This window comes from Cynocephalus volans, chromosome 5 (assembly GCF_027409185.1).
Source record: "Cynocephalus volans isolate mCynVol1 chromosome 5, mCynVol1.pri, whole genome shotgun sequence".
Lineage (NCBI taxonomy): Eukaryota > Metazoa > Chordata > Mammalia > Dermoptera > Cynocephalidae > Cynocephalus > Cynocephalus volans.
In genome coordinates, this window is record NC_084464.1 from 49,621,470 (window position 1) to 49,647,768 (window position 26,299).

General features: G+C 39.7%; 1 protein-coding gene across 3 annotated transcripts in view; it reads right to left on the reverse strand.

Annotated features, from left to right (window-relative positions):
- The window catches only part of BTBD9 (BTB domain containing 9), a 419,154-nt gene extending 393,116 nt beyond the window's left edge, over positions 1-26,038 (reverse strand). For all 3 annotated transcript variants that reach the window (XM_063096891.1, XM_063096890.1, XM_063096889.1), the window contains exon 1: positions 25,751-26,038. The gene's annotated coding sequence lies outside the window, so the exon portion shown is untranslated. The remainder of the gene's footprint in view (positions 1-25,750) is intronic.
- Between the last annotated feature and the right edge of the window lie 261 nt (positions 26,039-26,299).

Here is a 26,299-nt window from a genome sequence, read left to right on the forward strand (position 1 = left end):
TAACCAAAATAATAAACAACTGTTAGGTTTGGTGAGACAGAGAAAAGAGAGAGAGACCCGAGTCAAGAGCCATTTCAGCCAAAAGGTTTATTCCACTAACATACAGGGGAGAATGACCCAGATCAGTTCTCGCGAACTAAGGAAAGCACAAGGTTTATAAGACTTTTAGGGAGGGTTCAGACAGAGTAATGGGCAATTTTGAAATCAGTGTTATGCAAGGTGACACAGCCCTTGTGGTCCAATGGCATCTGGTAGGTTAAGTCATAGGCTCTTGATTAGCCCCTATCTCAGCACAAAGCATTCCAGTCCAAAGCCTGCTAGACACAGCCCAAAAGACGTTCCTTTGATGATAACAGTCGCTCAGTTCCAGGAGCAGAAAAGGGAAAGGGGAGGGGAAGAAAGAGGAAAGTTGCTTAACCTGGCTGTGTTGATGTTAAACTATCCATGAGGTCTAATATTTTAAAATCAAACCCCCAAAGCGTGAAACAGCCCCAACCTCCCTTTCCCTATTCTTTTCGGGAGGTGGTGGGAACTGAGGACGTTATTTGGGTCCATGTTCCCTTTTCCTTTGATATGGCTCAGATAGAGAAGCGATTAAGATCATATACTACAAATCCTTCTCAATATATAAAAAAGAAAATTCTCACTTCACATGACATTTATGTTATCCTCTCACTTAAACCCAGAGGAGTAGGAGCAAGTCTGGACTGCAGCCCAAGCTCATGCAGACACCATGCACACTCAGGACCCGACTCAGTATCCTCTGGGTCCCACAGCCATCCCACGTACTGACCCAAATTGAAACTATCAACTAAAACCTAAAATCTATTTTTTTCATTAGAATAAGCTGTATCTGTTAGCTTAGGACATAACACTTTAACATTATAATTGAACCAAGATTCTGACTGATAGTATTTATATCAAGAGATGGATTTCGAAGAAACTTACACAATTTTGGAGCACATATTCATAACATGTCAGTATAACCAAAAAAGGTCAAACATTATTTTTCATTTTGACAATGCTTCCCATACAGTCACTTGACAATGCTTCCCACATGAGGGTTATTGCCTGCTTATTATGCAGTAAGAAACCCACATCCTTTGTTCTAACCAAAATAATAAACAACATCCATCAATAAAGTAAGAACACCATATGTAGTTCATAATGCTGTAATGTTATAATTGCCTCTTAAGAAAGATAAAAACCAAGTTGACTAAATATCAATTTCTTTACTTAAATTACACTTCCAGCAGAACTGTTTACAAACTTTGACAAGGGCTAATTATATTTTTAGAATTAAAGTTTATTTTCCAGGAAATAGTTGAAGGGCAAAGATCCACAAGGTAGAGACGCCAACAAGTCCTTGAACACTGTATGAATCTCCCCTGGGAAGCCCTCTCTGCCCAGAATATTTCCTGACTGAAAGGCTTTTATGGGAAAAAAGACCTTCTGCTCTTTAATTGCAAATATAAATGATCTTTCTCTTGAGGAAAGAGATGGCATTCATGAGCATATGGTTTAGCAATTTCTTTCTGCTCTTAGTACCTATGTGGTGTGTAATTTGAAGCAAAATTCCTTAAACTTTAAATTAATATCGCTTGGGAAGATAAATGATGTCCTGTCTGCAACTTAAACACTCAAAAAAAAAATCCCATTCTACTTTCTCATGGGAAGGATACTTCACTTCTTTCGATATATATTCTACAACCTGTCATCTAAAAGTCTCGGTAACAGTCTAAATAAACAGGTGAAGACTGACCATACTGGTAGGTGTAATCTCGACTCTGATATTTTGCAAATCCAATTCCAAACCTTGCAGAAGAGTAATACCACCTGGCCAATGAAGTGCTACAGCGAGAAACATAACTGGAGTTCACATGACAGGATTCCTGACATTTCTTTTTCTCTGGGAAAGACTGAAAAGTCCAGCTCCAAAGTCCTGTCATCCTACAATTTTATATGTTTGTAAATAAATGTTTACAAATATGTTCTGCTTTGAATACTAAAGAACTGCTTCATAACAAAAATATTTGACAAGATTATTTTATTGAGATTTCATGTAACTCCAATTACCAATTATCACATTGATTCTCCAATTCTTTGCCAAGGCACTAACTAGTTTCTGAATCAGTATTAAAATTCATTTGATAAAAGATTTATTGAGCTCTCTCAACAGGCCCAGTGCTAGGTGATAGAAACACAAAGATTAATAAAAGTCTCTTCTTCCTTTGAAGAACTCATTGTCTTCTGAGGAAGGAAGGACTAGATGGCAAATAATGTCAATTCTACAACTAGCAGGGCATGATTTTATGATTTTTACGAAGTCTACTACTTCCATAAATATCATACCAACACAACTACAAAGATGCTAAACATAATATTAAATTAACAGTAATTTAGGAAATCATCAATTATATTCTTATATCAGAGTAAGAATTAATATTTATATAATTGTCTACTTGCTCTCCAAATGATGTGCTCACATCCTAGGGTGAGTGCAATACAAACCATAGGGATTTGGGAAGAAAATATTAACACTTCTATTGATACTTATTTTTAAAACAGAAAAATGAGAAAAAAATTAAGCTTTACTAATATTTATATGTAAATGGATACTGCCTCCCTCTCATGATCTGCATGTCAAAAACAGTAGCTGGTCTCATAAGATAAACAGGTGTCTTGAGAGAAGAGTGGGAATTCCACAAACAGGCAGGGCTGAAGGTAGTATCCTTTTTTGTTTATGGAAAGTATTAAGTTTACATGTGCCTACTTAAGTGAATTTTCCAAATGTTATCTAGTTTTAATTAAATTATCCCTCACAAAATGACAAGGAGATTAAAAAGGTTCCTGCAAGGAAACCACTAATTGAAAATAATGTAACAATGCCGCACAAGCAAACAATAAGTAAATGGCCAATATGACAACTCTCCTCCTAGCAATCAGATGTTATAACAAGGTGACCCTCAAATTTGAAATAATCAAGATCATTTGAAACACTATAATTAACAATAAACCTCTATGCAAAAGTCATTAAAATATTTGTTGAATAAATAAATACTTGCTGGAATTACAATCTGGTAGCAAATTAACCATTTTGCAGTAGGGCCACAGAAAGCTCTTCTCACCTAATAATAATGGCTACTATTTGCTGACAACTTACTATAAGTCAGGCACAGTCCTAAGCACTTTACATACATCATCTTACTTAATATTCAAAAAACTGGATTAGTTAAGTGCTTTCTTTTTTTTTTTTTTATGGTGGCTGACCAGTACAGGGATCTTGGTGTTATCAGCACCACACTCTAACCAACTGAGCTAATCAGCCAGCCCAGGTAGGTACTTTCTAAATTTTCACTTTACACACAGGAAATTGAGACAGACAAGATTAGGAAACTCATCTAAGGACACAGCCAATAAATAGCAGATTCAAACAGAGGTCTGTCAAGGTCCTGAACTTATAAGAGCTATGCTGTAGTGACATATAAGAAATCAGAAATGATTCTGACTCTGACTTCTATGCCTACCAAATAACTCTTCAGACCGGCAGTTCTCAAACTTTAACATATCCTATTGAGACCAGGTAAAGTATGCCATGGGTGATAATAATGAAATGCCGTTTTCAAGCCAAGTTTTCAAAGATTACATATACATGTGCTTTACTAATATGGGGGAAAATGTATAATCTAGCTATGGAAAAATTACAGAAAAGAATGCTGTTGATACAAATATGCATCATTATATACTACATGATTAACTGAACAACTTATAACAAATTTAAATAATAATGATAAGCCTAAACAGTAATGTATAAGGAAAAAACGAGAATAGAAACAACTGAAAAGCTCAACTCGACATATACTAGTGATAAATATCTTTCCAAAAAATGTAAAATAATTCTGACTTATGTATGTTCATACGTGGGATAACAGCTTTGCAATGTCACTACGTGTTGCATAATAACCAGACTTCTTAACACTAAATCAGTGTTCTTTATAACTCTAGTATTATGCTAATATGGGTTTATGAATGAATCCCTGCCACATTTTGCAAGCCGTTAATGCTTCACATGATTGGTTATTAGTAAGTTGCCAAAGGATACATATAAATGAAAGACTATGAGATCACCAGTTATTTGCCAATATTTTTTGGACCAGTAGACTTGGGCCATCTTTTGAAAAGTGTTCTTCTAGATGAGGCAATTCTCCAGGCTCATTTGGCAATAATAACTAATTCTGTGGTGGCTGGGAGAAGCTATTCCTTTATCATTCAATCATAAAATATCTAAAACTCCCAAGGCAAAAAAAGGCCCAATTTATAATTTGCAGTATTATTGCTATTTTCTATTCAATCCAAGCCTTCTCCAGTCTCTCTAGATCCAATCTCTAAAATAACCTTTCCCAAATACCTAAACACAAACAAAACCATTCAAATCAGGTATCCTGGAACAAAGTAAAATATCAAATGACCCAACTGAGCTTCATTCTGTTTCAAATTTCTTCCAAATACTGAAGCTTGCTTCTTCTTTCTTTCCTACAAATTACCTTCTTCAGCTTATGCTTCACAAAGGGATCAGGTACAAAAACTTACCAGATTTTCTTAAGTTAAGTTAAGAATATTTACCCAAGACCTACCTCACCCAGATACCAACCTTCCTTCAGTCTCCCAGCTCTCGTTTGCTCCGCTATGTGACTCCATATTAGGCAATCCTCCATAAGATGGGATAACTCTGGGGACTGAAAAGTCACAGGGTGCAACTCTAAGTATCAGCTATCACTTATGTATCTCAGAGATTACATCACTATCTATCCTTTTTCATACTCTCAACCATACTGGTTCCAAGCCCATTAAAAACTGCATGAACTGTATGCTGGGAGCATAAATATATATGCACCTTGAGCCAAAAAACAATGAAAAAGTCATGATGGGTGCAGAGGTTATCAGTTGTAATAATATTTGAAAATACAAGACAAGCCATTTCTGTTTAATTTCTTCAGTAGCAACTTATGGGTCTGTAATATTCTTGCCCAGGTTTAAATTATATGATATTTTCCTAATTAATAAAGGTTATTATACATGAACTCCCATTAAAGTGGTGGAATCATCAATTGCAACAATTTAATTTCTTCATAACAAAGCTACTGTGAATATTTGCATTACTGCCTGTGTAAAGGAAATTGGCTTTTCATTTGCAGAATGTTATAAAAATGTTCTACTGTGCATACTTTGCCTGCAGTTTGTTAAACCCCAATATCATGGCTATTTTCTGTGAAACTATGAAATAAAAGAGATCAAATGAGAAATTAGTACAAACCTAAAATCCTGACTTATATGCTTATTTGTATATTCTGGTGTTGGAAAAATACAAAATTAATTCTTTTAGTAGCTTGTTTTGCCCTTAGAACAGAACCTGCTTATAGTTTCAGCTTTACTGATAACCAAGTGCTCGCACTCCCGCTTTTGTAAATGTGCTTGCTTATCACAATGGCTACTACACTGGCTACATGAATACTGAAAAAACAAAACTTAGAAGAACTCGAAGAATCTGCCTATATAAACCCTGTAAGACCTAAACTCAGGGCTCAGATCTTGGAGCACTAGCTCATCTGGCCCACCTGACTCTCCAACCCTCTGAGTGCCAACTGCTGCTCTGTCAAATCCATTACATAACACTAGAACATAATATAAAGGAAATGTTCATAAATCATATTAGTCTTTTGGGTGTTTTTCCCCCTTTAGTTTTATCTTTAACTAGCATTATTTTTAACTCCAACATATCACTCAATGAAAAACAAAGGAGTAAAACTCAGAGATAATTATCCCATGCAGTCTTTGAGTTACTGTCCAAAACTACAGACAGTGACTGGCTCAGCTAAGGAGCCACTGAATTATAGACCAAGAATTTTTTCCATATCCAAACCTATAGTGTGTATATAAGAATATGGGAATGAACAGGCACAAAGTCAAGGCAACAACTTTCATTTTAGGAACAGAAAAACTTAGGCAAAAAGAGTTTAAGTCCAAGAAACCCATGTCTTCTAAAGTTAGGAAAATGGACTTTTCCCATAAAACTGTCACCATTGCATGTTCCAAACTTAATCTTACCACCAAATATCACAAGTTCCCATGAATAAGAAAACATGTGCCCTGCCTTTCACTTTCTTCTGGTGTACATATATACTTCACCTACACTGTGGGAGAATAAAACTCATTTAAAAAAAAAAAAGGAAGTATGTATTTTTTTCTGTTTTAGAACAAAACTATAAAGAGGAGTGGATGGGTCTTCTGTATTCTGTGCACTAATACCCCCAAGACACTAGTGAATGATTGATGAGCTTATGATTAGAATGCTACCCTCAATTTTGAACAACATTCATGGGCCAAATTTGACTCACATCTAATATTGAATTCTATCTCTTGTATCTTGATCAAAATATGTATCAAGGCTCATCTCTGTTCCTTGGAATTTCCTCAGTTGATTCTTTACCTGAAGTCATAATCTTGATATGTGACCAGCTCAGCTACAGCATCAACTTGGAATGTCATAGCCCATCAAAAAATACTAGTACCATGCTCTCATAAGAGAAACCTACAATGCAGGTAACTTAGAAATAAATATATTGAGATCCCGGCCGAGTGAATGCCAATAAGAGAGGCACCCAGCCAGAGAGGCCCAGGATCTGCGGAGACCAGGCACCCTGCAGTGCCAGGGCACAACCCAGCAGGTAGGCCTCGCCACTATCGTCTGACTCCATCCCCAGCCAGGCTGAGTGTGCGCCAATCAGAGAGGTGCCCAGCTGGAGAGGCCCAAGATCCGCGGGGACCATGCACCCTGCAGTGCCAGCACATGATGCAGCAGGTAGGCCTCACTGCCACTGCCCGACTCTATCCCCAGCATGGCTGAGTGTGCGCCAATCAGAGAGGCGCCCAGCCGGAGGGGCCCAGGATCCACAGACACCACAAGCCCTAAGATGCCAGCAGGCAACCCAGAAGGAGGCCTCGCTGCCACTGCCTGACTCGATCCGCAGCCCAGTGGAGGGCAGGCTGACCAGAGAGGCACCTCCCTAGAGAGGCGCAAGACCCGAAGCAACCATACACCCGAGGCACCAGTGGGCAACTAAGCACACACTGAGGCAGCCAAGCCAAATTGGCAGCCCCAGCAGCATCTGAACCAGACAATAGTGTCAAACCACTGGACTGTGAAATCCCCTACCTCATGACTAAACATCAAAGGAAAGATACCAGAAATATAAAAAACCAAGGAAGTACACCAACAAAGGGTAATAACTCTCAAGCTCCAGATCCTATAGAACAAGAAGTTCTTGAAATGTCTGACAAGGAATTTTGAGTGATAATTCCAAGGAAACTAAATGAGATAAAAGAAAACTCAGCTAGACATCATGATGAAATGAGGAAAAGTATACAGGACCTGAAAGAAGAAATGTACAAGGAAATCAATGCCCTGAAAAAGAATGTAGCAGAACTTGCCTAGCTGAAGAATTCATTCAATGAAATAAAAAAACACAACAGAGAGTTTAACCAGCAGGCTTACAGAAGCAGAAGAGAGAACTTCTGACCTTGAAGATGAGCTGTTTGAAATAACACAAGCAGATAAAAAAATAGAAAAAAGAATTTAAAACATTGAAGAAAATCTAAGAGAGATATCAGACAACCTTAAGCGCTCAAATATCCAAGTCATGGGTCTTCCAGAAAGGGAAGAAAAAGGAGATTGCATTTAAAATATATCCAACAAAATAGTGGCAGAAAACTTCCCAGGTATAGGAAAAATCACAGATGTTCAGATTCAGGAAGCTCAATGATCTCCAAACGTATTCAACCCAAAAAGGCCTTCTCCAAAACATGTTATAGTCAAATTGGCAAAACTCAAAGACAAAGAGAGAATCTTAAAAGGTGCAAGAGACAAGCGTCAAATCACCTATAAGGGAGCCCCAATCAGGCTAACATCAGACTTTTCATCACAAAACCTAAAAACCAGAAAGGAATGGGATGATATATTCAAAATACTAAAAGACAGAGATTGTCAGCCAAGAATACTCTACCCTGCAAGGCTATCCTTCCAAAATGAAGGGCAAATAGTATATTTCTCAGACAAACATAAACTGTGGGAGTTCACTACCACATGACCACCCTTATAAGAAATTCTCAAGGGAGTACTGGGTTTGGTACCTGAAAAATAACTACCACTGGATAAAAACTCAAGAAAAATCAAAACCCACTAGTAAAACAAAAATGCCAACAATGAAGAAAAATAAAATTTATCTACAACCCAAGAAGCCAACAAATACAGAAGACAAACAGCAAATCAGAAAGAAAGGAACATAAGACACTTAAGACATCCAAACAAAAATCAATAAAATGCTAGGAGTAAATCAACACTTTTCAATAACAACTCTTAATGTAAAAGGATTAAATTCCCCAATCAAAAGACAAAGACTGGCTGACTGGATTAAAAAGGAGGACCCAACTACATGCTGCCTTCAAGAGACCCACCTCACTCATAAAGACTCACATAGACTAAGAGTGAAAGGATGGAAAAAGATTTACCATGCAAACAGAAAAGAAAAACGAGCTGGAATAACTATTCTTATATCTGACAAAATAGACTTTAAATTAAAAACCATAAAAAGAGACAATGAGGGACACTACGTAATGATAAAAGGACTGATCCATCAAGAAGACATAACAATCATAAATATGTACGCACCCAATGTTGGAGCAGTCAGATTTATAAAACAAACTCTATTAGACCTAAAGAAGGAAATAGACACTAATACCATAATAGCAGGGGACCTGAACACCCCACTGTCAATACTGGACAGATCATCTAGGCAAAGAATCAGCAGAGAAACATAAGATCTAAACAATACGCTAGACCAATTGGACTTGGCAGATATCTACAGAACATTCCATCCAACAACCTCAGAATATTCATTCTTCTCATCAGCACATGGATCATTCTCCAGGACAGATCACATATTAGGTCACAAATCAAGTCTCAACAAATTCAAAAAAATTGGAATTATCCCATGTATTTTTTCAGACCACAATGGATTAAAATTAGAAATCCAAAACAAACAAAATTCTGGAAACTATACACACACGTGGAACTTAAACAGCATTCTACTTAATGACATATGGGTCCAAAAAGAAATCAAACAGGAAATAAAAAAATTTCTTGGAACTAATGAAAAAAAAGATACATCATACCAAAATCTGTGGAATACTGCACGAGCAGTATTAAGGGGGAAATTTATTGCATTAAATGCTCACTTCAGAAGAATGGAAAGATGGCAAGTGAACAACCTAACACTTCACCTTAAAGATCTAGAAAAACAAGAACAATCCAAACCCAAAGTAAGCAAACGGAAAGAAATCATTAAGATCAGAGCAGAACTGAATGAAATTGAAACCCAAAAAACAATACAAAAGATCAATGAATCAAAAAGTTGGTTTTTTGAAAAGATAAATAAAATTGACAAATCATTAGCACAGCTAACTAGAAAAAGAAGAGAGAAAACCCAAATAACAAAAATTAGAAATGAAAAAGGTGATATTACAACTGATAACTTTGAAATACAAGGAATCATTGGAGACTACTATAAACAACTATATACAAACAAATCTGAAAATCTGTAGGCAATGGATAAATTTCTGGACACACACAAGCTACGAAAACTGAGCCAAGAAGATGTAGGAAATCTGTACAGACTAATAACAATAAAAGAGATTGAAGCTGCTAGCAGAAGGCTCCCAACAAAGAAAAGCCTAGGCCAGATGGATTCACAGCAGAATTTTACCAAACATTCAAAGAGGAATTGACAGCAATTCTCTATAAACTATTCCAAAAGATGGAAACAGAAGCAATTCTCCCAAACTCATTCTATGAAGCAAATATCAACCTGATACCAAAACCAAGTAAAGATATAATCAAAAAAGAAAACTATGGGCCAATATCCTTGATGAATACAGATAAAAAATCCTCAATAAAATACTAGCTAACAGAATACAGCAACACATACACAAAATTATACACCACAATCAAGTGGGATTCATCCCAGGGATGCCAGGTTGGTTCAACATATGCAAAACAATAAATGTGATATACCACTTCAATAAAATCAAACACAAGGACCATATGATCATCTCTATAGATGCTGAAAAAGCATTTGATAAAATTCAACACTCATTCATGACAACGACCCTCTAGAAGTTAGGTATAGATGGAAAGTATGCCAACATAATTAAAGCCATATACGATAAACCCACTGCCAATATCATCCTGAATGGGGAAAAGCCGAAAGCTTTTCCTTTAAGAACAGGAACTACACAAGGATGCCCACTCTTACCACTCCTATTCAATACAGTGTTGGAATTACTAGCCAGAGCAATCAGAGAGGAGAAGGAAATAAAGGGCATCCAGATTGGAAAAGATGAAGTCAATCTGTCCCTCGTTGCAGATGACATGATCCTATATATCGAACAGCCTAAAACCTCTACAAAAAAACTCTTGGAGTTGATAAATGATTTCAGCAAAGTTGCAGGATACAAAATCAACACACAAAAATCAGTAGCATTTCTATTCTCCAATACTGAACATGCAGAAAGAAAGCTTGCCCATTTACAATAGCCACTAAAAAAATAAAATACTTAGGAACTGAGTTAACCAAGGATGTGAAAAATCTCTATAATGAGAACTACAAACTACTGCTGAGAAATTAAAGAGGACACAAGAACATGGACGATATCCCATGCTCTTGGATTGGAAGAATCAACATAGTGAAAATGTCCATACTACCCAAAGTGATATACAAATTCAATGCAATCCCCATCAAAATTCCAATGACATTTTTCTCAGAAATGGAAAGAACTATCTAGACATTTATATGGAATAACAAAAGACCACACATAGCCAAAGCAATGATGAGTGAAAAAAATAAAGCTGGAGGCATAACACTACCTGAATTTAAACTATACTACAAAGCTATAATAACCAAAACAGTATGATACTGGCATATAAACAGACACACTGATCACTGGAATAGAATAGAGAATCCAGAAATCAACCCATACACCTACAGCCATCTGATCTTTGACAAAGGAACCAAGCCTGTACACTGGGGAAGAGACTGCCCCTTCAGCAAATGGTGCTGGGATAACTGGATATCAATATGCAGGAGAATAAAACTAGACACATACCTCTCACCATATACTAAAATCAACTCAAAATGGATTAAAGAATTAAATATACACCCTGAAACAATAAAACTTCTTAAAGAAAACATAGGAGAAACACTTCAGAAAGTAGGACTGGGCACAGACTTCATGAATACGACCCCAAAAGCATGGGCAACCAAAGGAAAAATAAACAAATGGGATTATATCAAACTAAAAAGCTTCTGCACAGCAAAAGAAACAATTAACAGAGTTAAAAGACAACCAACAGAGTAGGAGAAAATATTTGCAAAATATACATCTGACAAAGGATTAATATCCAGAATATACAAGGTACTCAAACAACTTTACAACAAAAAAACAAATAACCCAATTAAATAATGGGCAAAAGAGCTAAAAAGGCATTTCTCAAAGGAAGATATATGAATGGCCAACAGACATATGTAAAAATGCTCAACATCACTCAGCATCCGGGAAATGCAAATCAAAACCACATTGAGATACCATTTCAACCCAGTTAGTATGGCTAATATCCAAAAGACTGTGAATGATAAATGCTGACAAGGTTGCAGAGAAAAAGGAACTCTCATACATTGTTGGTAGGACTGCAAAATGATGCAGCCTCTATGGAAAATGGTATGGAGGTTCCTCAAAGAATTGCAGATAGATCTGCCATATGATCCAGCTATCCCACTGCTGGGAATATACCCAGAGGAATGGAAATCATCAAGTCGAAGGTGTACCTGTTCCCCAATGTTCATCGCAGCACTCTTTACAATAGCCAAGAGTTGGAACCAGCCCAAATGCCCATCATCGGATGAGTGGATATGGAAAACGTGGTATATCTACACAATGGAATACTACTCAGCTATAAAAACGAATGAAATACTGCCATTTGCAACAACATGGATGGACCTTGAGAGAATTATATTAAGTGAAACAAGTCAGGCACAGAAAGAGAAATACCACATGTTCTCACTTATTGGTCAGAGCTAAAAATAAATAAATAAATTCACACACACACACACACACACACACACACACACACACACACCCAGAAACCGGGGGGGGGGGGAGACATAATAACTATAATTTCTTGAAGTTGATATGACAAGGAAACAGAAAGGACATTGTTGGGAGGGAGGGGGGAGAGGGAGGGAGGTTTCGGTAATGGGCCATGCGCAATGAGAACCTCTGCTTTCCAGGATTAGTGTACCTAGAATACAAAGTCTCCAATTTGGGAGAATATTTTTTCTTAAATGTATAGTATGTGCTAATTTTGTTTCTTTTTATATCATGCTGTAAAGTATGTTTTTGATAGTCACATTAGCATTATAGTTTTATTATAACCTTTTTCCAAAATGGGCTTGAGGTTTGAAAGCCTCATAATTTTCCTTTTTTCCTTCTCCTCCTCAATTATTAAGTACTCACTGGGCACATGACACTATCTCTTGAAATTAATTTTCACAATTAAATAGACCTTTAAAGCTTCTAATTCATTTCCCAACTCCCGTTTTTCAGATGTGAACAGAGAATCACCATCATCTAGTGGCTCATTATACATGCTATAAAATGTTTCACCCCAGCTGTGAAGTTGGCTATAGTAAATGTTTTGTTGCCTTAAGATTTATGATATTATTATGTGATTTTTAAAGGTCACATGCCAAAGTACTTCCTAAATTAATAAAAATACTTAGCACTTAACCTATAACACACTTTAAAATCATCATACAATCTTGCAGGTAGCTATTTGCCGAAGTGCTCAGGGCCAGTAACAATTAATGGAGAGCCTGTCACCAAGCCTATTTGCTTGATATATTTTATAGTAGCCTTATAAGGCCACATAGATAATGGGTACTCACTTTGTGAGGGGAAAATAAATTATTTAGTCTGGACAACCTGACAGTGTTACTATTAAGTTATTAACTCACTGAGAGGGGGGAAATTCTCTGAATAGCCTTTTTTCGTGCCCAAATAAGAACACTATTAGTAAATATTCACAGATTCCTAGAACCCATAGCTGGAAAAAAACTTCAGGATCACAACCAGGGTCCTTTACAGATGAGAAAACTGAGAGACTTGTCCAAGCTTACAGCCATTCAGTGGCAGAACCTGGGATATGATCAGGAAAGATAAAGCTACAGGCTCTCAACTTCCTCATTTAGAAAATGGGAATAACCTACTGCCCTCATAGGGTGGCTATGAGGATAAAATAAAATAATATAAAACACACAAAGGAGGGTCTGGTCAAGATGGCAGAATAGACGATTCCCAGCATCACTCTCTCCCACAAATCAACAAATTTACAACTATAAAAATATAATATCAGCCAAGGTGGGGCCACTGGAACTCAGGAGAAGAGGAGGAGAGACCTACACAGTTCATGAAGGCAGGAGTAACCATGATGAGAGAAAGAAAAAGCTGCTTGGAGCATTTCAGTCCACGGCTGCTTTAAGGCTGGAACTTGTGAGTGCATGGAGCAGGATCCAGCAGAAGGCACAGCTGTGCCCTTCAGATGGAGTTACTTGGAGGCAGCAGGGGAGAAGAGGGCCTTAGTGGCCCCCAGGACAGCAAGACCACTAATATGGTTCCCATGGACCCACACAAGAGCAAGGAGCCACAACTGAAAAAAGGGAGCCATTCAGAGGCCGGTGAGTCATCACAAAGGATCAGGCGCAGGGCCCATCCCATGGGAAGTGTTTGGAGCACGGGCAGTGGGGAAGATGGGCCCACCGGGAGAACACTGGGACACAGCAAGGACAGCCGATCTGCCCCCAAATCAGCACAGGACCACTCACAGGAGAATAGTCAGGAATGCAGAATTTCATGGCATGCAATCTGATGAAAAAACTCAGGCTCAGATCAGAGATTCCACAGAACACACATCCACCTGGTCTCTGGAGAGCCAGAAGTACCTATAAGACCAACCATTAAACTTTGAGCTGCACAAAAAGCCTTCCCTAGGGAAACAGCAGCAAAGCAGCAATTTAGCTCAACCATAGAGATCAAGTACTGGTTCCCACAGGAAGTTCCCCCATTTTAGAAGCAAAGGACAAAAAATTAGTTCCGGCCCAGGCAAACCTCCAGCACTTGGGGCCTGCCTGGGAACCGGAGGCTTGCATCCAGGGACCAGACCCCACTCCCACTTTCACACAAAATATGCCAGCGCCTTGGGGCCTGCCCGGGGACCCGAGGCATGGAGAAGGGGACCAGACCCCCCTCTCACAACCAGGTACACTGTGCTAGCACCTTGGGGCCCACTCAGGGACCTGAGGCACGGAGAAGAGGGCCAGACCCCCCTCCCACAACCAGGCCCACCATGCCAGCGCCTTGGGTCCACCCAATGACCCGAGGCACAGAGCTGGGGACTGGACCCTCCTCCCAAAACCAGGCATACCATGCCAGCACCTCTGAGCCTGCCCAGTGACCAAGGGCATGGAAAAGGGGACCAGACCATCCTCCTACAACCAGGCACACCATGCCAGTGCCTTGGGTCCACCCAATGACCTGAGGCATGGAGCTGGGGACTGGACCCTCCTCCCAACCAGGCACACCACACCATCACCTTGGAGCCTGCCCAGGGACCTAGGGCATGGAGAAGAGGACCAGACCTCTCTCCCACAACCAGGCACGCCACACCAGCACCTCAAGCCCCACCCTGGGACCCGGGGCATGGAGAAAGGGACCAGACCTCCATCCCTCAACCAGGCACACTGTGCCACCAGCACCTTGTGGCCTGCCTGGTGACCCAAGGCATGGAGAAGGGGATGAGACCCTCCTCCCACAACCAGGCACATGGAGCCGGCACCTCAGGGCCCGCCCAGGGACCAGAGGCATGGAGAAGGGGACCAGACATACCCCACAATCAGGCACACCACCAGCGCCAAGGAGCATGGCAAAAACATCACCTCCTTTTGGTGGCCCACCACAGCCACCACAATAATCATGGCTGCCATAAAAGTGGTTAGACGCCACAATCACCATGCAGATGGTCTGCCAACCAGTGGAGTGCACTGACACGAGAGTCACCAGCAGAGACAAAGAAAAGAAGAGAATGTCTCTCTCCACAAAGCCCATTTCAGAGTGACAGAAGAAGCATCTGCTCTATGATAATACTGGGGGACCTGAACACACCTCTCAGCATTGGACAGATCATCTAGGCAACAAATCAACAAAATAACCGTTACTCCTTCAGAAGGAGAGAAGAAATCTAGAGTAATTAGAGGCTGGAGGGGAGAGAAAGGGGGGAGGGGGAGAGACTGGACAAGGGGCATAAAGAATAATTATGATTTGTAACAATATATATGCTAGTAATATTGATTTGATCAACATATCTCAATGTTCAACCCCAAAAATATGTATAATCAATTTTGATTCAATTAATAAATTTTAAAAAAAAAACCACAAAGGACACAGTACAGTGCCTGACATGTAACAGTTACTGCATACTATCATTTTCCTTCCTAGGGCTGCTTCTACCAATCTCCACCACTTTTTGCTGTTGTTGTTGTTGTTCCCCGTTCATTTGTTTTTTGCCAAAATATAATTTATGGTGATGCACTTTGGTAATGATTTTCTGACATGTATATTGCATTGACAACAAATTAGAGCTAATTATACTCCATTCAGGAATAGAAAGACCTACCTAGAGGCTACAGAGGAAGCACCTAGCCCCAACTCTCAAGAGTTAAGTCTGTACTCCTCAAAAGTTTCAAGAACTTTGAACTTGTTGGACAAAGGCCAAACCTACTTCCACACAGTTGAAAGTATGCAGAGTTTAGAGCCAACTGTTCAACCCTGTGCTCTACACATACTTTCTAATTCTTTTTCCAGTTTTTATTCAAACTTTTTATAAGATTATCTAAGTGTGGGCCTCCTCTTTCCAACCTCAATTCATTCTTGAATCAATTCAAGTCTCACAGTCAGCCCACCACTCCACTAACATTGCTATCACCAAGGTCATTGATGACTTACTAATTTGAATACCCAAGAATCACTTTTCTGTCTTTACTTTCCTGGATCTCTCCACAGCATGTGATACTACTGAACATGCTCTTCTTGAAACTCTCTACTTCCTTGGCCTCTGTGATACATCCTTCTTCTGGTTCTCCTTTTAACTGTATCTTCTTTTACTACTGTCTCCTTAAGAGTCATGTTCCCCAGGGTTATGCCTTCCAGGTGAGTTTATTTATCTATCCTGTTTTCAACTGTCACCTAATAACTTCTAAATCTCTATCTGTAACCAAGACTTCTCCTCTGAATTTCAGATTCATATGTACAGATTCATATGACTGCAATATTATTCCAATGTTTGTCCCCACTGGTACCTCAGATCAACTACTCAACACCAAACTAATCTTCTCTTAATGTATATCTTCCTCCAGTGTCCTTTATCTTAATATGTGATGTCATATCACAGTAATTCATGCTAAAAACCTATAAGTCTCCCTTGACTCCATCTTCTACCTAATCCCACCATATCTAATCAGTTAGACCTTCTGATTTCACCTCCTAAACATTCCTCTAATTTATCACTTCTATGCCTGTCAAATAACTTCTATTCCAGTTCAGGTCTCAGTCACCTCTCACCTGGACACCTCAGCTTCCCAACTATCTCCCTGCCTCCCATTTTGTCCCCCTCAATTCCATCTCCACTTTGCCTGAAGAATAATCAATCCAAAATGAAGATATAATCATGCTATTCCTCTGCTTAACACTTTTCTAATTATTCTCCAATTAAAAGGCTCTGGAGTCAGACAGACCTCTCCACTTTGGAATCCCCTCTCTACATTCATTAGACATGGCCTTGAACAAGTTACTCAACTTCTCTGCACCTCCATATTTTCCCAGGGGATTAAATGAGAAAATACCTACAAAGCACTTAATACAATTCCTGACATATAGTAAGTGCTTAACAAACAGTAGTTATTGATGACTGTATTATTCAGCTGGTATACAGATGCATCAACAGGGCACACGTGGCCCTTGTTGACCCCTGCTTACCACTCTAGCCTTTCCTCTGAGTAGTCCCTGCCTCTCACTTTCTGCTCCAGCAACACCGAACTACTAATGGTTACTTACCTTTACATATGTTGCCACCTCTCTGCCTACAATAAATATTCCCTTCACCCCCTGCATAGGCAAGGCTTTATTCTTTAGGCTTAGTGAGGTGTCACCATCACCAAGAATCCTTCCCTGAACATCAGAAGTATTAGACAGCTAATTCTAATACTCATTCTCATACTCCTCAGAAGTATTAGAGACCTGGAAGTATTCATGGTACATAAATTCTAAGCTAAAAGTATTCTTGATATATTTCCTTTTTTTTTTTTTTTTGTAGCTGGCCTGTATGGGGATCCAAATTCTTGATATATTTCTACCATAGCTCTTACCACTTTACATTACAAACACCTACCTTTAAATCTACACTCCCACTAGATTACAAATTCTTTGTAGGCAGGGACCATAAATTATTCTCCTTTGTACCCACAGCACCAAATACAACCTAGCAAGAGGTCAACACATGTTTACATGGATAAAAGGGAAGCTGCTGGGCATCTCCTCCCCAATTCCACCTGAGTTAGGTGAATTCTTACCACAAGGGAGGTAAAATGGTTAGTAACAGAGTATCCTTGTTTTTAGGAAAGGCACACTGAAGGATAGGGCTTTATACCTGCAACCCACTCTTGAAACAGTTCAGGAAAAAAAGGAGAGAGAAAGGATAAGACAAATGTGGTAAAATGTTAACATTTGGGAGATGTGGTGAATATTTTATGAGAATTCTTTGCACTATACTTGCAACTTTTCTGTATGTCTGAAATTAGGTTAAGATAAAAAGTTGTTGATACTTGTTAGGGTAGAGGTAGAAGTTAAGATCTGGTTAACACCTAAAGACATAAACCATCAAACCATAAACCTAATTGATTGTGATGCATTCAGAAAAAGTATCCCTGACTAAACTAATTATGTTCTATATACACCTTCTGAAGAGTAGGATTTGGAATAAAATGAATCCAGTTAGGACCTTACTCAAGGAGAAAAGTTTGTAAAGTACCCAAATATTTAATATCAGATTCAATTAAGCCATGTAATCCAAAGTTGCTCTGCCAAATGAAAACTGAAATGTGTGATTTCAGACATTGGTGGAGCAAACATTTTCCTTCTAAAAGCTTGAAAGAAGAATTAACTTACCTAGAAATGTCTGGTTCTATTTCAGAGTAATTGCTAAAACTACTAAGTGTAAATGAAATTATATAAGAATAAATGTATACAATAGGATAAAAATGAAAGCACTCAGGCTGCATTAGTACTAAAGCTAATATGATAGATACAAAACTTCAAGGAATCTACAACTCTATAATTTATGAAAACTTTCTTTAAATTTTAAAAACCACTACCTTTTCTTCAGAGCATTTCCAGAAAATACTGTGAATATTCAAGTAAGAGGGGCTGGTCAGTTAGCTCAGCTAGTTAGAGCATGGTACTGATAATACCAAGGTCCAGCGTTCGATCCCTGTACTAGCCAGCCACCAAAACAACAACAGAAAATCAACTCAAAAATCACAGCAGGTGCTGGAAGAGAAACAATCAATTTCAGCTGAGGAAATGGCTTCATATGAAAAAGGATTTACAGCTGTTTTCAACTATGTCCACAAATTCTTTGACACCCTCCCCAAACAGGGGGAGCCTAAAATGCCTTCCCTTGAGTGTGAACTGGACTTAGTGACTTACTTATAAAAAATGGAATATAGTAGAAATGAAAGTGTGTATATTCAAAATAGGACATCAAAGGCATATAGTTTCCTCCTTGCCCTCCCCTGCATTACTTGTTCTGGATGAAGCTGGGTGACATGTCGTAAGGTCAGTCAAGCAGCCCTATAAAAGATCTGACACTTCCTGCCAATAGCCATGTGAGTGCACCGTCTTGCAAGCAGATCCTCTGGCCCCAGACTACTGCACTGCTGGTTAAAAGCGTGACTGAAGCTCATCAGAACCATCCAGCTAAGCTGCTCCTGAATTCCTGAACCACAGAAAATGTGAGATAAAAAATGTTTGTTGTTTTAAGCAGCTAAATTTTAGGATAATATGTTACATAAAAATAGGTAACTACAGTAATACAGGGTTTAATATTATTCCATTTGCAGAACCATAATTTTATAGAAATATTTATTGTAAAATTAGCTAAAATTGACTATTATTTACAAAGATAATTACAGTCTATATTTCCAGGAATGGATAAAATAGGGCTGAAAAGAGTCAGTCAAACTGCAAGGAATGAATCAAATCAGAATAACTATATTAAACCATAAACAGAATTTATTTATTTTATAAATAGGTTAAAAATTAAATACTTGAGTGGAGGGAATAAGCGAGATAGGAAGAAGGGAGATTAGCTGGGAAATCTTAAGTATACAGCCCACATTGTTTGGGATGAGGTTTTAAGGGATATAAAAAACAGAGTTCTGAATTAGCTTGCCGTTAGCTTCAAAAAGTACAGTTCCTCTTCTAGAAGACTTTGCACCTATACATAAAGAAGTGGGAAATCTGAATGTTTATGTAAAATCTCCTTTCAGTCAACTAAAAAAATTTTGGGTCAAATATAGCATGTATAGGAAAATCAGCACTGGAGCCTCTAATTGTCCAGCTCCCTTAAGCATGCAGTTTAAGTACCTAGTCTATAATCAATATGTATATAGAACTTCTCATATTCTTTGTAAAACTCCTAATATGTTCTTTACCTTCTATCAAATTACAAATTTGATTGCTGAAAAAAAAATCTATACACCTCTATACTCTTAACGGCCTCTTGCATACACAAGGCTGAATGAATTTAATTTTATGTCCTCGATGTCTGTTCATATCAATATAATCTTAAGATTATAAAAGTCAGGCATCTTCCCCCTGACAATATACACATGTACATACTCATTCCTCCTAACTATGGCCAGTCCTAGGTGCCAAGAGCAATTATCATTTCTCCATGCCCAGCACTTCACACAATTTCTGGTGCTTAGTATATGCTTACTGAATGTTAGCTGAGAAAATAAATGAGATAGAACAAGCACCCTAGGAAACATGGTGAGTAGCTAACTTATTCCTGAAGCTCCAATTAAATTCCTGAAATCTCTTTACAAATGTGTTTATAACTTCTCACAGATATTGTTTGATTTCCTCACATAGTGGAACTCCCTTATAACTTCCTATCAGAGAACAGGACTAAAATCTGTGCTACAGGCCAAAAGTAGTCAGTATATGACATGTAATACCCAAATTATATCACTGAATAAGGAATATGTTCTTAGATTCAGATTCCTTTACATCCATGTCTCTGTAATTATACCTTTTCCTGTTTCTTTTCTTTGGGTTTTGCCCATTTCGTCCATCTTATTGTTAACTTCCCAGGAATGGGAAGTATATTATTTGCTTCCCTTAGAAAAACTCCAACGTGTCTAATACAGGACACAAATTGGAATATTGGCACATATTATTGACAATTATTTTGCAAATCAGATTGTCATTTAAAAAAAAAGAGGGTAGAGGGTACCTAACACAAAGTCAAATGCACATAGCTACACATCAGCTATTTGAAATTTTCTGTAGTTATTTTGTGTGTTTAATATTAGAAATACTGTCCTTCCCATGACTAAGCAGAGATATAAGAGGATGAATGAAATCTGTGTGAAGTACATGCAATCATGCACAAGCTCGGTATCAAGCAACTTCAAAGGTTCATTCAAACATTGCTATGTATTATACTACATTCTGGAGAAAACAAAAATAAGAATGAGATGAGATCTATGGAACTGGAAATCAGACTGGTGGACCTACACAGTCTGGTGGCTGTTGAACTCCCTACTCTTCCCTCTCCTGGTTCTCTATAAAGCTCCACCTCTTTATTGGTGTCTATGCCTGTTCCTCTTCTTCCACCCACCCTCTAAGTCAGTGGTTCTCTAAGTGTGGTCCCAGAAATAGCAGCATCTGCATTATCTGGGAACTTGTTCAAAACGCAACTTCTCAAGCTCCAGTCCAAACCTACTGAATCAGAAACTATGGAAGTGGGACCCAGAAATCTGTGTTATACCAAGGCCTCCAGGTATTTCTGATGCACACTCAAGTTTGAATATGGCCATGGTTTGAATGTGTCTGCCAAAGTTCATGTATCAGAAATTTAATCCTAAATGCGTTAAGAGGTGGGACCTTTAAGAGGTAATTAGACCATGGAGGCTCTGCATTCATGTGTGGATTAGTTCTGTTATCCCAGGAATGGATTTCTTATAAAAAGATGAGTTTGCTCTCTCTCTATCTCTCTCTCCTCACTCTCCTCTTTCCCATGTGATGCCTTCTGCCATGTTATGATGCAGCAAGAAGGCCCTCAACAGCTGCCAGCACCTTGATTTTAGATTTCCCAGCCTCCAGAACTGTGAGGAAATAAATTTTGGCTTTTTGTAAATTACACAGTCTTTGGTTTTCTGATACAGCAACACAAAATGGACTAAGAACTGATCTAAGTTTAAACACTGACTTAAATGTTGATTTCCAAAAGTTCCATTCACTGTCCTTTCCAGTTCTCACTCTCCATTTTTCTGGGTAGTCAGTACTTCTCTTACTGTCTCTTTATATATTACTGCAGATAATAATAGCAATGATTGCCGTTTATTAAGCATTTATAAGCTAGGCATTGTGCTAATCACTGTGCACATACTACCTTACTTACACTCCACGACAATTCTTTAATTCTGGTTAAGAAGCTGAGAGTTAGAGATGTTAAATAACTTGCCCAAGGGCACCAAATCAATAAATGGCCTGACAGACATTTGACCTAAAGTCTTCCTAACTCCAAAGTCCACAAAGTTAACTACTATACTAAAATGTGCCTCTTAGAAGGATGGTATTCCCATAGGCTTAGCAGTCAACCACATTACAATTGTTCCTTACTATCTCATAAACTAGGAAATAGAATTTTCAATTAGCTGGTGGATCTATTTAAACTCTCCGTAGGAACCTTAAAATTAACATGCCATTTTTTCTTCTCTCCACTACAAACCTGTTCCTCCTCCTGTATTTTCTAATTTAATGTCACCATAATCAACCAGTTGCTCAAGCTAGACATATCATCTTTGACTTCTCCCTCTCCCTCAGCTCCAGCTGGTCATGAAGTTTACAGATTTTAACATCTAAAATGTCTCCACAATCTATTCATTCCCCTGTCTTCCTTCAGGCTACCAACATCTCTCACCTACATCCTAACTGGTCTCCCTACCTCTTTACTGCAATCTACACATGAACTGTCAAATAACTTTCTGACCTGATTAGTTTATCTTCCATGACCCTTCACTGCCAATTCAATTGGGGGTAGGAGGGTATGAGGGGTGGGGGAGGAGTGCAGACTTTTTAGAATGGAGTGGAAGACCTCACCCTCGTAATTTGACTCCAAAAATACCTTTTCTGTTTCATCACTTCTGCCATGCAAGAAGCTTACAAGAAACAACTTAAGATATTCCCCAAAACACCATTCAGTCTTAATCTTCAGCAACTCTGCTTAATGCTATCCCCTCTGCCTAGAATGTTCTCTTTCCCTTTCACATGTGGCAAAATTCTACTTTCAGGGCTAAGTTGCACCCTCTTCTCAAAGTTTTCCCTATCAATTTTTTCCGCAGCCAAAGGGATCTGCTCTCCCAGTACTTTATCATTCCAAAAGTGATTAACTTATCACAACATACAATGATTAGTGGTTTATCTCCTCTGATGAACACTAATATGTCAGGAGTGTACTGTGTCTTAGTCACCTTTGTCTTCTCAGCACCCAGCAGAGAGGCTAGCCAGAGCCAATATCCAATAAATATTTGCTGAGTTGTTAAATAAGGCAACATTTGCTGTTGTAACTTTACATGTCTGGGTTAGCAATTTAACTTCAGGTTTACACACCACTCAAAATAATTTTCACATAACGAAAGGTGTATTAAAAGACCAATGGTTCAACATTCAGCAGCAATGTCTTTAATTATTCTCAAATCTTTGTCAATATTTTTGAGTATCTTTCTTCAGATAGACACCTTTCCCAAATAATATTATTTGTATTTTTTACAGAAGCAACAGTTAACTACAAACCTCACAGGCCACTATAAGAGATAATCCCAAGTAAAACTGTGTCATTGAGTGTGTCTGGATCACTATTTTTGGTACATCATTTCAGTAAATTTCCAAAAGAACATCTCAAGCACATTAGGCAGATTTTAGAAATTGAGACTTGCACTGTGTATTAGTCCGTTTCTGTTGCTTATAACAAAATACTCAGAACCAGGTGATTTATAAGAAAACAAAATTTATTGCTCACAGTTTCGGAGGCTAGGAAGTCCAAAGTCTAGGGAACACATCTGATAAGGGTCTTGGTGGTGGCAACAGTGACACAGGGTATCACATTGTGAAATGGTAGAGCAGAGAGACTAACCTCCTCATTCACTCTCCTTTTAAAGCCCTCCAAACCACGTCCCTGACCACGATTATTAATCCATTCACTACGGCATGGTCCTACAATCTAATCACTTCTTCAAGGCCCTACCTTTCAATTACCATAATAGGATTTCCCACCCTCAACAGTTACAGTGGGGATTAAGTTTTGGGGGGACATTCAATCCAAGACACACTGCTGACTACCTGAGATACATGCACATCAGTGAGGCATTTATTCCAATTAGTAACTGAAATCAAAACCATATAACAACCTGATCCTGGTTCAACCATAATATCCTTTAATTTTAAGTAAGGATAATACTCAGTCTTGTCTAAGACTCTACACAGGCCCTATTTTGTTATCAGCAGGATGCTGATAAGCCTGCCTTAGTCCTTAACACTTTCCCTTCCCAACCTGCTAAACCAACATTCCCTTCCAATATTCCCCTATCAGAGACCTTCTGCTCCAGTCACTAGGCATGTGTCTCCTCAACATATCCCCCAATGACCAAATTCACATTATTTTCTCAGCACATTATTTCTTATCTCTTTTCTAATTCAAATTTTATAGTTCTTTCAAAGAGCAGCTCAAGCTGTACCTCTTCCAAAGAGTTCCCTAACTCAGTCCACGTGATGTCTTTTCTAAATTTCTACTGCACTTAAAGTATAGTCCTCATATAGCACTTGTTTACACACTACCTCATTTAGTCTCGTAATTCTTTTATATACATATGCTTTCTTTTCCTAAACTTTGCTCTTCAAGGAAAAAACTCAGGCCTTCCATGTCATTTGTAATCTCACAATCCTCCTCACACATCTAGCATAATACTGGGCAAAGGGGAGAACGTGTTATTAAGTACTTGAAGGACTGGACTAAATGCTTTCTACACATAGATATGCCACTTATGAACAGTGTGATATACGACAAATATCTATGTGCCTACTCTGTGGTAAGCACTTTTCTAGGTGCTGGAGATATGGTGAGGAAGAAAATAGAGATGATTTTTGTCTTAAAAGTTACTGTAGTCCAGAGAGGAAGTGACCTTGAATTCTGAGTACTCTGTTACAGAGCAAGGTTCCAAGACGTAACACACTTTACAAATCCTCAGTTTTGAAACTGAATCACCGAATTTTAGAACCGAGTGGATACTATGGAGTTAGTTTCTTGCCCAAACCTCCCAAGGATGGTGACCACAACCACCGCATTTCTACCCATGAGGTAGTCCAGCAAACTAAGAGATCTGGGCTGATGATTTTGCTACACCTTTACATTCTGACTTCTCTGATCAACATTTTCCAGCTCACACATTGAAAGGAATCTGTATTTTCTGCCCAGTACTACTTTTAGGAAAAACAAAAACTAGTGCTTCCATACTTCCTTGGCCCTAGTAATGACAAAAGAACACACAGTTCTCGGAAATATAACAGCAGATTTGGTCTATAAGGAAGTAGCAACTGAGGATGGATATCAGCCACTTGGCCTCACAATCTGTGGCAACAACGTGATAAAATGCCAAAGAAGCACGTGCACATACATGTGAGGTTGGAAACTCCAGGCAACATCTATGCTGACGCCTCCCCTAGGTCGTGGGTGTGTCTGACGCCGCACACAGGCAATGATTCACAACTCTCTCCATAACAACCGTCTCCTACTCGGAGCCAGGGCAGGGGCCATGAGGGCCCCAGTATCCCAAACTTTCCGCACCCTAACCCCGGGGTCCCCAGTTTCGTTTTCTTTTGGTCTCGGGCAACCTTGTCTCAAGCCGGATGCGAGGCTTCTCGGGGAAACCGGGATGTCCGGATTCGAACTCCTCCGTTTGGGAGCCTGGCAGAGCCACCCCGAAGCCCCCCAGACACCTACTTCCCACTGCACCTTCTAGGACAACGAGTCTTCCCCGGGCCCTCGCTACCGCTTCCCAGAGCTCCCGGGCCCAAGAACTGGCCCTCGTCAGCCCCCGTCCCTGCTCCTTCCCCGCCCCCGGAAAAAGCGGCTGAGGGGCGTGGAGCGGCGCGCACGGGTACGGTTGGGGCGCGCGTTACCGTGCCCCGGGCCCGCGCAGCAGGTGAAGCCAGGCCCCACCTCCCCTGTGAAGCCCCGGCTACTCACCCCAACGATGTTCCTCTGCGACCTAGCCGCCGGCACAGACGCCTCTTCCGCCTGCTCCGCACCCGCCTCGTAGCCACCGCCCCCTCGGCCGCTGCCGTCGCCGCCGTCCTCGCCGCCGCCGCGGCGCGCTTCCACTCTCACGCACACCTCCGTGGCCGCGCACGCGCCTCTGCGCGCTGGCGTCACATAGCAACCGATCGACCGCGGGCAGGCGGGGTCTCCGGGAATAGGGCCCAGGGCTGCCTCAGTCTCGTACTGCGACTTTTCTCCATCCGCCGGACCCTCCGCCTCCCGGAGCAGAGGGCTTCTGGGTATGGCTTCTGCCGGCACCTGGCTCCGGGTGAGTCTCGTCACCGCACGTCACTATATGGCGTCACCGGTGCAGGTCGCTGCGGATGGAAAGGTTCAGGGCGCCTACGGTGGGGAGAGCAGTGGCCTCGTCCAGACTGGCACGGTCCCGGTGGGCAAGTTCTGCGAGGTGCGGGAAGGTTCTCCAAGGAGCTGAGTGTCTAGGCTGCTGAGTGACACTCGTTAATTTAGCAGCAGGTT